We start from the raw sequence: 14963 nt of genomic DNA, 5'->3' as shown, positions 1-14963 counted from the left end.
GAACATCTTGGAGAAGGTTGGGAGATGCAGATGTCTGACTCTACAGAGTCAGTTTCCTCATTGGCTACCCATCCTCCATTCTTCAACCACGGAACTAGACCAAAGGACTAAGTAGGTGCATTCCAGAGACCTGGAGAAGATCCTATTTGAATAATTTTCATCACAAGAGGGCAGATGTGTCCAGTAAGCAATTAGTCCATCCTGTCAGTGCCCCCCAAGGATTCAACTGCGCCAGAGGCCTGCTGATTGACACATTGTTCTTTAAAGAAGACTCTATGTCATTTGCAACTACACGGATGGAACTGGAGGGTATTATGCTAAGCGAAATTAGAGCAAGACAAATATCATATGACTTCACTCATATGAGGACTTCAAGACACAGAACAGATGATCATAAGGGAAGGGAAGCACAAATAATATAAAAACAGGGAGGGGGACAAAACATAAGAGACTTTTTTTTTTAATATGAAATTTATCGTCAAATTGGTTTCCATACAACACCCAGTGCTCATCCCAATGGGTGCCCTCCTCAATGCCCATCACCCACTTTCCTCTCCCTCCCACCCCCCGTCAACCCTCAGTTTATTCTCAGTTTTTAAGAGTCCATTTAAATATGGAGAACAAACAGAGGGTTCCTGGAGGGGTTGTGGGAGGGGGGATGGGCTAAATGGGTAAGGGACACTAAGGAATCTACTGAAATCATTGTTGCACTATAAGCTAATTTGAATGTAAATTTTAAAAAATTAAATAAGACTCCATACCAAGGATGTAATGTCAAAAGCAATTTCAGTGTAAGCCCATTCACTCTTGTGCTCAAAGACATCATTGACAAGTAGAGAGTTGGCCCCAGGGCTCCTATCGCCTCAAATCTCAGTGCCACCAGTAGTTGTGTGACCTTGGATAAGCAACTTAGCTTTTCGGAGCTTGAGTTTCCCATTGTGATAATGGTACTCCCCTCACAGGGCTGTTTGGTTAAAGGAGTAAATTAATATATGTAAAGCACTTAAAACTACCTGACCTGTCATAAGGGCTTCAGAAGTAATAACTCTTACTGTTTGATCAGAACCTTTTCCTTAATGAGCACCAGGGAGAAGGCAAGAGAAAAGAGTGGCCTGTGCTGGGCCCTCCTTTCCATCTTTCAGAGCCCCTCTGAAACAACATCGCTATTTTCAGACTGATAGCAAACTCTAGACTTTCAAGCAGCCTAGAGCCAGAAGCCATTTCCACGGCTGAACACCCGTGGGATGAGAACCATTCCCCATACTTGACATGGTCCTTCATTTTTATTTTGTTAAGGAACTGCGCATCCAAATCCTATCTGGAAGCGTGGAGTAGGGAGGCCAAAAGCCTGTCTGCGTTTTGATTTGATTTCACAGATGTTCGCGTGTATTTCCAGGCCTTCCACATGACAATCACAGGGCTGAAGTTCATTTCTTTGATGTCAGCCTGCGGCTGTTTCTAGCATTCTTTTCTTTCACTCATTAACATTGCTACTGATTCCCCAGCCTGTAGAAGAAATGAGTGATGGGCGTCTTGAGAGAACAGGGAAGGAGGCAGAAAACAAGGGAATAAAACAAAACAAATCGGGAAGGTGGGAGGTGGGCGGGTTAATTCCTGAATCCTGACTTGCATCCTGCCTTGTCCCCTCCTATCACCTTGTCTGGGAAATGGCCCCGCGTGTCTCAGGCCCTCAGCCCAGCGTCCTGGACACTGACATTTACGGAGGGAGCAGTTGATCATCTACTGGGCAGCTGTGGGGGTGGCCCAGCTGCCCACTGCTGCTTTTATATTTCCCAGTGGATTTTTTATTTCCCACATTCCTAGGCCATGTGTAAGGTCTTTTTCCTTCCGTCAAGATAATGCACTTATTTCTAATTCATTTTCCCAGGAGGACCCATGGATGGTCAACAGAATTCCTCCATTGGAATCATCTAGTCCAGTGTGCCTCAACCTTTTTTTCCATCATCACCCCTTTAAGGAGATATTTAGACATTTTTTCCTAATTCCCCCTTCCCACCATGAAATTCTAATACCACAGATATATTTCTCTTTGTGGCCCCCTGGAGGGCCACAAACCACTGAATATCCAAGTTCTTTTTGCTCCCCCATGAACCAATTTTCACCCTCTTAGGGGCGATATCCTCCTGGGTGAGAATGCTGGATCCAGTCAAACCCTAGATGATTCTTGTTACCCTTGCCATCTCCAAGAACCCCACCACCACCGTAACTCCCAGTTGCCTTTTTACACATTATCTTCCAGTACGATACATTTTAGTAGTTACAACTCTAACATGCTCATTCTTTCTCGTCACTTTTTTAATCTGTCCTATAACAATTTTAATCATTGTGCAAAAACATGGCTTGCGTTTGCTTTAAAAACCGCTAATGGTAAAAGGAGAACAGTCTGTCCTAACAGGGGTCATTCCTATCTGGAGCATTCTGGCGCCAGCAGCTTCAGAGCTCTGAAGGTCACTTCTGTGACCATTACCAGGCCTTTGGGCAGAGCCTGGGGCTGGCCAACTTCGCCTTTGCTGTTGTCCCACTTCCCTTTCTCACTTCCTAATTCCCCCACCCTCACAATGCCTCCAAGGGACCCACCCATGTCCACAATTCCCCTTTTGAAACAGAATCAAGCCTCTGCTCACCCCAGGGTGCCTACCTCCCCCATCATTATCCTGCTCATTTATCTCCTTCATGACCCCAGAGTAATTCCAGAAGATATTTGGCTCTTTTGAAAGGGCTTGACCTCTGCAATGTCTTAAGCAGAGCTGAGAAATCCCATCAATCCATCCATCCATCCATCCATTTCTCCCTCCCTCTCTCACAGATAAATACTGAATAACCGAAACAGTACATAAAAATTAAGGAAGGCTAGCTGTTAAGAAATGACCCCTAAATGTACAATGGCTTAAATACAGTAGGACTTTATGATTCATATAAACCGTTCCAGAAGGTTTCAGATTGGTGGTAGAAAGCTCTGTTGCATAGTCACTCAGGGACCCAGGCTGTCAGCTTTTGCCATCTTCAACATGTGGTTGCCAAGGTCACCCTCGGCAGTGTAAACCAGATAGCAGAAGCAGAAAGAGCACAGAGGGCAGCCAACGGGAAGCTTTATGGGCCCAGTCATGAAACAGGGCACGTCTCTTCTATTCACATTTCAAAGGTAGAGCCCAACCACAAGGCCAACCCTAAATGCAAAGGAGTCTAGTTGTGTGCCTAGAAAGGCGAGGCAACGGTCTGCCGACCTCATGGTTTAATGCTACAGACTTAGGTTAGCTTTTTAGAAAATAAAAATCATGTCTGTCACGTGCAGCATGGCACAGTGAGAACAGAGGTTGAGGGTTAGAAAGATCTGAGCAGGATTTTGGTTCCGTGCTTACTAACTGTGTAACCTGAGCACAGACTACCTAAGCCATGTAAATCTTCTTTTCTTCATCAACAACACAGGGAAATAATGGTTTTCGCTGGGTCCTTATAAGGAATGAAGGTTAAGTACTTGGTAAGAGGGTCTGGCACACGGTAGGCATTCAATAAATGGTAGCTGTTAGCATTACCATTGCTAAACTAAGTTGAGTGGTGCGAAAAATCAAAGAACATGGAGAGGAGTAACACTAAGCTATCTAGATAGCAGTAACATTAGGCACAAAAGTTTAACTCAAACCAATGTTATAAAAAAAAAAAAAAAAGAGGAGGGGATTTATTAGGATAGAATAACAGGGCGTAGCTCTTCACATCAAGGGGAGACCTGCCAAACTGGAGCCTTCTCCAAGACTTCAGCGATTGGAGCTCTTTTCCTTTGTCATTGCTATATGTCACTTACCTGTATCTTTGCTTCATTCTCTCCAATGGCACACCTTTGCATGTTTCAACAGCCTCAAAAATCGCTAACTTTCAAATGTAGGATATTATGGTTATATTTTTAAAGCATGTCCTACTGACCTTGAGTTGGTAACTGCTAAAGTTAGGGGATGGGTACATGGGAGTTCTCTATACTGTTCTCTCTACTTTTGTATACATTTGGAAATTTCCACCAAACAAACAAACAAACAAAATAAAACAAAAGCCCAAGACTTGACCTAGAGAATCAAGGAGGAGGAGGGACAATCAGGAGGAGGAGAATCAATCTCATCTTGACCTAGAGAATCAAGGAGGAGGAGGGACAGACTTGACTGGCCCACCATATGTCACATTTTTTAAGCAGTGACTTTCTGCGTTGGTGAAAACTCTATGTACCCAAAGGGAAATGCTGCCATGATCACCACTGCCATCTGATTGGCCATGGTTTTTCTGGATTGAGAGAAATGGCTAAAGTGATACACAGACATCAGCACAGGGTTGGATGATTTCAACTACAACCTTTTCTTGGCCTTGCTGATTGCGAGAACGCTTCCCCACTCTTCTCACATTGTATCTCTTTAAGAAAGGTAGAGCGATCTTGGCCGTGTTGTCCTTAAGCACCATCATATTTTAACAGGGTCTCAGGAGAGAACAGATCGGAGAAAGCAAGCATGAGAACTACAAAAATTACAGACCTACTTTCTAGTGATGGAGACCATCAGCTCAGAATAGTCACATGTGCATTAAGGGTATCTAATCAGAATATCCAGTACCTAAGAGATTCTCTGGGCAGCTCCAGGAAAAAAAAAAAAAGAGGTTGAGAACTAGCTATTACTCTTTCTTCTAAGCTTTTTCCCCCCAAATAACCAAGTGGTGGGCAATGGGTACTCTCTTCACCGCAGGTCAGTCCTGAAAGATGATTGCCATCATTTCACTATAGGATGCATTTTTTAATTATTATTATTTTTTTTCAACGTTTATTTATTTTTTGGGGGACAGAGAGAGACAGAGCATGAACGGGGGAGGGGCAGAGAGAGAGGGAGACACAGAATCGGAAACAGGCTCCAGGCTCTGAGCCATCAGCCCAGAGCCTGACGCGGGGCTTGAACTCACGGACCGCGAGATCGTGACCTGGCTGAAGTCGGACGCTCAACCGACTGCGCCACCCAGGCGCCCCATAGGATGTATTTTTTAAAGAAAACAAAAATCAATTTCTCTGTATTACATTCTTCATCATCATGTCCTATGAACTGGTTGATCTCATTGTATCGATCACATAAAAAACAAGGACTGAGGGGAAAGGTATTGATAATCTTAGAACAAAAGTCTAAGAATACAGGAAGCAAGCAATTATTGACTACAGTCTAATACTCTGTCCAAAAAGAAAGCATACTGGAATATAACTTTTATAATTAAAAAGCTTTGCTAACTAGCCTTGGTATCCAAATCATGTCGTCATATCCAAATCAGATTTTTTATTTTCACAAATGTGGCAGACTGTCCTATCCAAAGATAGATGCCACAACATACTCCATCCCACATTCCCACATGTTTGTTTGGGTTTTTTTTAACCACGTAACACTGACAGTCCTTCCATTGGGGGGTGGGCTTTATGTCTTCTCCCTGTGAACCTGGGAAGACCCTGTGTCCCCCTCAACCAACAGGGTACAATGGAAGTGACTCCACGTGACTTCAAGACAAGGTCACAAGAAACTCACGCACTTCTGCATTGCCCTCTTGGGACAACAGTTCTTGGAACTGAGCCACTGCACTACAGGGAAGCCGTGCAGCTACTCGGACATGTCATGTATAGGTGTGCCACCAAACAACCCCAGCTGAGGTCCCAACCAATAGCCAACACTGACCACTACGTGTGAGAGAGCGAGCCTTCAGCTAATTCTGACCCCAACCCATTGAGTCATTGCCAGCTCCAGCTGATAATGCATGGAGCAGACATGAGCTGTCCCTGCAATCCCAGCCCAAATTGCACATTTGAGAATAAAATAAAGAATAAATATGACATTATTAGGGGCGCCTGGGGGGCTCAGTCGGTTAAGCGTCCGACTTCAGCTCAGGTCATGATCTCGCAGTTCATCAGTCCGAGTCCCGTGTCAGGCTCTGTGCTGACAGCTCAGAGCCTGGAGCCTCTTCGGATTCTGTGTCTCCCTCTCGCTCTGCCCCTCCCCTGCTCGCACTCTGTCTCCCTCTCTCTCTCAAAAAAATAAAAAAACATTTAAAAATTTTAAAAACAATAAATAAAAGTAAATATGACATTATTAAGTTACTAAAACATTTTTGTCTTTTGTACATGGCAGAATAAAATGTTGAAATAATATGAATAAATGGAGTATTTTGAAGCAATCAGGAGGGAAGAATTCGGTTTACAGGTGTCAGCGTGGATAGATCTCAAAAACATAGAGTGAAAAAATGAATAATCAGAATGACATACAGACAACAAACATTTATATACATTTAAAAACGTATTCAAAACAATCATATATTTTTCAGAGATTCATACCTTCAAATTAATATATAGAAGGTCAATCAGAAGGGCATATGTTAAATACACGAGGGTGTAGGTCTGCGGGAGTGGGAATGGGGACAAAGGCAAAACATAATTTAAAAGGGACAACAACCATGAAAAACCCAAAACGAAGAGTATGGTTATGTAATTGTAAAACTTGATTCACATTTCTTTCTCAGCACACAGCCAAAGTCTACTTTCCAGCCTCTTGTGCATTTAATGTGGCCACATGATTGCATTTTCACTAAGGGACTGTAGGCGAAAGTGCTCTGTGCTCTCTCCAGGCCGGGCCCTCAGAAAGTGAAAAATGGCCCTGGCAGCTAATTGGAAGACTGTAACATTTCCACCTGGCTCTAATCAACCAAGATAGAGCACAACCACTCTGTGAGCACATCTGAACCAACGGAACTGCCGCTCCTAATGTAATTATACCCCCCACTCTTCTAACACAGTTTTTTGCCAGTGAGGATTCTAGCTGGGCTTTAAAGGTACGGCCTCTGAGATAAAATTACCAAGGTACACAAATAGCCCCAAATCACGACTGGTCTCCACTCCCGTTAACCCTTCTTTGAATCACCTAGGATGAGTCCAAACCTGCACGCCTGTCCAATTTTCTTACAGGGACGCCCCCTTGGTTCCTCAGCTAGCCCAAGAAACCTCACCTTGTTTGACAGCAGCTGAGTATGAGCTCCAAATAATCTGTTGAGCCCTTCACTGTTTGGTCTCTATTTCATTCCTAGGACTTTTGAATTCTCATCAGTTTGCACTGTTCTTTGGTGAAATTTTGCTTCTAAGCATTTAACTCAGCATTCCTATTATCTGTCTGGTTGTCTGTTGTCCTAACTGTCACTCGTCTGTAAGAGAAATGCCTATAGTGAGGGATACAGGCCAGATAAATTGTCAGTGAGGCCGGTCCTGATGGCCAAGGTGCTCAGGACATCTCATCAGCCCTGCATCTTCAGAGTAGACTTTGCCTTGGGTCGCTCTTAGTTTGCTAGGGTTGCCACAACAAATTACCACAAACTAGGTCGCTTAATACCATAGATTCTGATTCTCTCGTAATTCTGAAGTCAAGAAGTCTCAAATTAAGGTGGCAACAGGGCCATACCCACTTTGAAGGCTGTAGGGGAAAATCCTTCCCAGCTTCTGGTAGTTGCTTTAATCCTTGGTGCTCCTTGGCTTGTACCAGCAAGTGCTCCAATCTCTGCTGCTGTCATTACATGGCCTACTTCCCTCTTTGTGGTCTCTGCATCTCCAAACCTCCTTCTCCTAATAAAGACACCAGTCATTGGATTTAGGGCCCACCACGATCCAATATGACCTCATCTTAACTTGACCCTATTTCCAAATAATGTGACGTTCACAGGTACCTGGGGTTTGGACTTCAACATAACATTTTGGAAAAACAATTCAACCCACAACAATCACCTTTCAAGGTATTTTAAGAATTACTCTTTATTATATTAAAAAAACTATTCGCCATGATCAAATGGGATTTATTCCTGGGCCGCAGGGCTGGTTCAATATTCACAAATCAATCACTGTGATACACCACATTAATAAAAGAAAGGATAAGAACCATACGATCCTCTCGGTAGATGCAGAAGAAGTATTTGACAAAATACAGCATCCATTCTTGATAAAAACCCTCAACAAAGTAGGGACGGATGGAACATACCTCAACATTAATTGTTGCCATTAATTGTACCCCAAACGTAAAGGTCATATATGAAAGACCCATTGCTAATATCACCCTCAATGGGGAAAAACTGAGAGCCTTTCCCTTACGGTTAGGATCGAGACAAGGATGTCCACTCTCACCCTTACTATTTAACATAGTACTGAAAGTTTTAGCCTCAGCAATCAGACGACAAAATGAAATAAAAGGCATCCGAATCGGCAAGGAAGATGTCAAACTGTCACTATTTGCAGATGACCCGGTACTCTATGTAGAAAACCCAAAAGACTCCACCACAAAAGTGCAAACTGATACATGAATTCAGCAAAGTTGCAGCATATAAAATCAACATGCAGAAATCTGTTGGATTTCTATACACCAATGATGAAGCGGCAGAAAAAGAAATGAAGGAATTGATTCCATTTGCAATTGCACCAACACCAGTAAGATACCTAGGAATTAACCTAATGAAACAGGTAAAAGATCTAACACTCTGAAAACTACAGAACACTCATGAAAGAAACTGAAGAGGACAGAAGGAAATGAAAAGTATTCCATGTCCGTGGAAGAACAAACATTGTTAAAATGTCTATACTACCCAAAGCAATCTACACATTGAATGCAATCCCTATCAAGATACCACCAGCATTGTTCATAGAGCTAGAACAAACAATCATAAAATTTGTATGCAACTACAAAAGACCCTTAATAGCAAAAACAATCCCGAAAAAGAGAAGCAAAACTGGAGGCATCACGATTCCAGATTTCAAGTTATATTACAAAGCTGTAGTCATCAAGACAGTATGGTACTGGCACAAAAACAGACACAGATCAGTGAAAGAGAACAGAAAACCCAGAAATGAATATCCAACAAAGCAGGAAAGAATATCCAATGGAAAAAAGTCTCTCCAACAAATGGTGTTGGGAAAACTGGATGGCGACATGCAGAAGAATGAACCTGGACCACTTTCTTACACCATACACAAAAATAAACTCCAAATGGGTGAAAGACCTAAATGTGAGACAGGAAACCATCAAAATCCTAGAGGAGAACATAGGCAGCAACCTCTTTGACCTCAGCCGCAGCAACTTCTTACTAAACACATTGCCGAAGGCAAGGGAAACAGAAGCCAACGTGAACTACTGGGATCTCATCAAGATAAAAAGCTTCTGCACAGCAAAGGAAACAACCAAACTAAAAGGCAGCCTACATAATGGGAGAAGACATCTGCAAACATATCTGATAAAGGGTAAGTATCCAAAACCTATACAGAGCTTATCACAGTCAACATCCAAAATACAAATTACCCAGTTAAGAAATGGGCAGAAGACATGAATAGACACTTTTCCAAAGAAGACATCCAGATGGCTAACAGATACATGAAAAGATGCTCAACATCACTAATCACCAGGGAAATGCAAATAAAAACCATGATGAGATACCACCTCACATCCGTCAGAATGGCTAAAATTAACAACATAAGACAACAGGTGTTGGTGAGGATGTGGAAAATGGGGAACCCTCTTGCACTGTTGGTGGGAATGCAAATTGGGGCAGCCACTCTGGAGAACAGTATGGAGGTTCCTCAAAAAATTAAAAATAGAACTACCCTACGATCCAGCAATTGCACTATTAGGTTTTTACCCAAAGGATACAAAAACACAGATTCGGAAGGGTACACGCATCCCAATGTTGACAACAGCATTGTCAACAATAGCCAAACTATGGAGAGAGCCCAAATGTCCGTTGACTGATGAATGGATACAGAAGATGTGGTGTATATATACACAATGGGATATTACTCAGCCATGAAGAAGAATGAATCATGGGAATCTACTCCTGAAGCCGAGAGCATACCATATGCACTATATGTTAGCTAACTTGACAATAAACAAACAAATAAATAAATCTTGCCATTTGCGACAACATGGATGGAGCTAGAATGTATTATGCTAAGTGAAATAAGTCAATCAGAGAAAGACAAACACCATATGATTTCAATCATATGTGGAATTTAAGGAACAAAAACAGAGGAACATATGGGGTGGGGGGAGAGGAGAGAGGGAAACAAACCACAAGAGCCTCTTAACCATAGAGAACAAGCTGAGGGTTGATGGAGGGAGGTGGGTGGGGGATGGGCTAGATGGGTGATGGATACTAAGGAGACTACTTGTTGTGATGAGCTCTGGGTGCTGTATGTAAGTGATGAATCACTGAATTGTACTCCTAAAACCAAACCACCATTGCACTGTATGTTGACTAAAACTTAAATTTAAAAATTAAAAAAAAAAAAAAAAGAATTACTCCTTTTAGTTTCATCTTCCTAGAACTGTTCTTGTTTTGTTTTTAAATGAGTTCTCAGTTGGCTACAGCTGGTCCTTGGCCAGATTCTTGGAGGTTATGTACCTGCACAACATATTATCAGTGCAATGATGCTCATGAGGTCTTTTTAGTCTAAGTCTGCATTCAATGTCAGACCAAATAATTTTTCCTTCATGATATACTGTTATACTGCTAAATCCTGCATACAACTTCCTAAGTTGCACAACTGCATCAAGGACAATTAGGTATTATAGCAGTGGTCCGTTTGGGGAAATCTGACATGGGCAAATTGCTCATTTGACAGGTACCTTAGCACAAAAAGGAAACAAAATCCCAACTATCCAATGGTATGCTTCTACATTTCATCTGAAGTGGAGTAAGGTTGATATTGCTGGACCGTGATAAGTTACATATGCAAATGTACAGTAACTGCTAACAAAATTATACAAAGAAATAGACTTATCAACACTATACAACAATCTAATCGGAATACTAAAAAGTCTTCAGGTGACTCACAGAAAGACAGCAAAGATCAATGAAGAACAGAAGAAAGAAACAGAAAAATAAAATAGCAGACTTAAATCCTAACATACCAATAATTACATTAAATGTAAACAGTTTATATACATGAATTAAAAGAGATGGGCACAATGGATAACAAAGCATTTTCACGTCTACCAGAAAGAGATAAGAGAAATTACCAACATCCGGAATGAAAAAGGAGATGTCAGCAGACATTACAGACCCAGCAGACAGTAAAAGGATAATACTTACTACAAACAACTCTATGCACATACATTCAACAACTTAGATGAAACTGACCAATTCCCCAAAAGCAACAAACTATCAAAACTTACCCAAATAAAATAGATACACTGAATAGTCTGGTAACTACTAAAGGAATTGAATCAACATTTTAGAACTTTTTGATAAAGCTGTGTGTAGGCCCGATGATTTCACTGCTGAATTGTACCAAATATTAAAAGAACAAATAACAGGAATTTACACCATTTCTTCCAGGAAACAGAAGAAAAGGAAACACTTATAATTGAATTTTGCAGGGTCACAAGTACAAGAGTCATATACAAAAATCAACTGAGTTTCTTCTATCAGCAACGAACATGTCAAAACTGAAATTAGAAACACAATACCACTTATAATTTCTCCTCAAAAGAAAAATACTACAGGTCTAAACCTGACAAAACGTAGGGGATCTGTATGCAAACACTACAAAACTCTGATAAAAGCTTTTGTTTTTGATACAAACGTTTTTAAAAGACCTAAATAGACAAACTTACTATGTTTATGTACTGAAAAACTGATTCAACATACTAAAGATATCAGTTTTCCCCAAACTGAATTATACGTTTATTGAAATTTTATGAAATTTATGAAAAACATTTTTTTGTAGATCTAGAGAAACAGTTTCTCAATTTATAGGGAAATACACGAACAGAAAATGAAATGAAAAGGAAAAAAAAGAAAAGTTGCTAGACTCACACTATCCTCATTTTCAAGCAGTAATCATGCAGCCACAGTAATCATGACAATGTGGCCATGTGGATTCCACAGATCAATGGAAACGAGTGCCAGTAATAACCCACACAACACAGTCAACGGATATGGACAAAAAGGCAAAAACAATTCAAAGGAGAAAGGATGTTTTTTTCAACAAATGGTGTTAGAATAACTGTACAACCCTAGGCATAAATATGAACCTTGACTTAGACCTCACACCTGATATAAAAATTAACCCCAAATGGATCATAAATCCACATGTAAAGTGAAACCATAAATCTTTTAGAAGACAACATAGGAGGGAATCTTCTGAGTTATGCAGAATTCTTAGACATGACTCTAAAATCATGATCCATAAAAGAAAATACCAATAAATTGGACTTTATCAAAACCAAATCCTTTTGCTCTGAGCAAGACCCTGTTAAGAGAAAGATACAGACTGGGAGAAATATTTGCAATGCACAGTTCTGGTAAGAGATCTGTATTCAGAATATATAAAAATGCTCTAAAATGCAACAGTAAAAACACACAAAATTCAATTAGAAAATGTGCAAAAGACTTACACATTTCCCTACAGAAGATATTTGAATGGCAAATAGTTTTTAATGGCATACATAAGCATATGAAAAGATATTCAACATCATTACCCACTGGAAAAATACAAATCAAAGCCATGATGATACACCACTATACCTCTATTAAAATGGCAAAAAAAAAAAAAAAAAAAAAAAAAAATTCCACAATACCAACCACTGGCAAGGATATAGAGCAATTAGATCTCTCATACATCATTGGTAGGAATATAAAATGGTACAGCTATTCTGAAGAGAAGTTTGGCAGTTCCTTATTAAGTTAAACACAGACTTACCATAAGACTTGGCAACGATACTCCTGGGTATTTATCCTAGAGAAATGAAAACACACATCCACGTAAGAAATCCGTACATGAATGTTTATAGTAGTAGCTCTATTTGTATAGCCGAAAAGTGGAAACAATCCAAATGTCCTATGAAAAGTGAATGGATATACTGTGGCGCACCCATACTATGGACTACTACTCAACAATGAAAAGGAACAACATGATACATGCAACAAACTGTTGATGCAGGAAGGGATCTCGCGGCCATTATGCTGCGTAAAAAAAAGCCAATTTCGAAAGGTTGTATACTTTATAACTCCACTTCTATAACATTCTTGAAATGACAGAATTATACAGATGAAGAATAGGTCAGTGGTTGCCCCAGTGGTTGCCAGTGGTTAGAAATATGGAGAAGGTTATAGAAAGGTTAGCATAAGAGTTTCTTTGTGAAGATAGAAAAGTTCGGTACCCTGATGATTGTAGTTATCAGAATCTACATATGTGAATGGGGACACCTGGCTGTCTTAGTCAATGAAGTGTGGGACTCTTGATCTCAGGGTTGTGAGTGGGAGCCCGACACTGGGTACAGAAATTACTCAAAAATAAAAATCTTACAGGATGCCAGGGTGGTTCAGTCGGTTAAATGTCCGACTCTTGATTTCAGCTTAGGTCATGATCTCAGAGTTTGTTGCATTGAGGTCAGGCTTCACCCTGACAGTACAGAGCCTGCTTGGGATTCTCTCTCTCCCTCTTTCTCTGCCCCTTCCCAACTCGCGTATGCTTGCACTCTCTCTTTCTAAACAAACGTTAAAAAAAAAAAAATCTTTATGGGCTCAGTCGGTTGAGCGTATGGCTTCAGCTCAGGTCATGATCTCGCGTTCGTGGGCTTGAACCCCACATCAGGCTCTGTGCTGACAGCTCTGAGCCTGGAGCCTGCTTTGGCTTCTGTGTCTCCCTCTCTCTGCCCCTCCCCTGCTTGCACTCTCTCTCTCAAAAAAACTAAAAACATTAAAAAAAAAAAACTTTAAAAAAGTACCTATGTGATAAAATTTCATAAAACTATACAAAAATTCAAATAAGGTCTGTCGTTAAAAGTATTGTACTAATGTTAATCTCTTGATTTTGATAACGAAATATGCTTATACAAGATATCACCACTGAGGCACCTCAGGAAAGTTGCATGAAGGACACAGGAATGCTTGGTATTATTTTTTGTAATTCCTTGTGAGTTTAAATTTAAAATATGGCTAAGAAACTGAGAGAGATATAATCCAGCTTCTTAAGGTTCCCTAAAACTCTTTACCTAGGCCAATGAGATGTGAAAAATTTTTAATCTGCCTCAGTTTTGTGCGTCCATCTAAAACTCTGTTCCACACTTTCCTATTTATCTTTCCTTTCTCTTCCCTCCTCTTCCATCTTCAGAACTATCCATACTCGAAGTCCCTTAAAATTACAACCTCCAGATGAAGAGGTCTCTGATATTTCCTAATGTCAACTTCTGATCTTGTGCCATTGTTAAGGACTTCCCAAGCCCTGTCTTGGTCCATATACTCCAAACCTTCTTGACCACTATCAAGCTGTTCTTCTTTTGGTGGAGCCAGGAGATGCAGAAACTTGATAATGTAAACAAAAAGTTCTCTGGAAAATTGTCCCCTTCTAGCCAAGAACCAGAAACTTTTGAGTGATTACAAAGGAGATCCAAGGGAAACTGTAGCATCCAAATCCCAAAGGTTCCCTTTGCCTAACAAGGGGGAAAATTTTTTTCTTAAGTAGACTCCACACCCAACATGAGGCTTGAACACACAATCCTCAGATTAAAAGTCCCATGCTGTAGGGAATTAAAAGCAAAAATGAACTACTGGGACCTTATGAAGATAAAAAGCTTCTGCACAGCAAAGGAAACAACCAACAAAACTAAAAGGCAACCAACAGAATTGGAAAAGATATTTGCAAATGACATATCGGACAAAGGGCTAGTATCCAAAATCTATAAAGAGCTCACCAAACTCCACACCCGAAAAACAAATAACCCAGTGAAGAAATGGGCAGAAAACATGAATAGACACTTCTCTAAAGACGACATCCGGATGGCCAACAGGTACATGAAAAGATGCTCAACGTCGCTCCTCATCAGGGAAATACAAATCAAAACCACACTCAGATATCACCTCATGCCAGTCAGAGTGGCCAAAATGAACAAATCAGGAGACTATAGATGCTGGAG

General features: G+C 40.7%; 1 long non-coding RNA gene and 1 other non-coding gene across 2 annotated transcripts; both read right to left on the bottom strand.

Annotated features, from left to right (window-relative positions):
- Positions 1-1264: 1264 nt before the first annotated feature.
- On the bottom strand, positions 1265-13529 carry LOC123606646. The gene is made up of 2 exons (XR_006716414.1): positions 12749-13529; positions 1265-1506 (listed from the first exon to the last, which is right to left on the bottom strand). It is a non-coding gene; the product is annotated as an uncharacterized LOC123606646 (long non-coding RNA).
- Positions 4706-4774, bottom strand: LOC123607808. The gene has a single exon (XR_006716946.1). It is a non-coding gene; the product is annotated as a small nucleolar RNA SNORD2 (small nucleolar RNA).
- Positions 13530-14963: the final 1434 nt, after the last annotated feature.

This window comes from Leopardus geoffroyi, chromosome A2, assembly GCF_018350155.1.
Source record: "Leopardus geoffroyi isolate Oge1 chromosome A2, O.geoffroyi_Oge1_pat1.0, whole genome shotgun sequence".
NCBI classification, from domain to species: Eukaryota; Metazoa; Chordata; class Mammalia; order Carnivora; family Felidae; genus Leopardus; species Leopardus geoffroyi.
The sequence above is the reverse complement of the archived record's forward strand: the minus strand, read 5'-3'. Positions and strand labels throughout refer to the sequence as shown.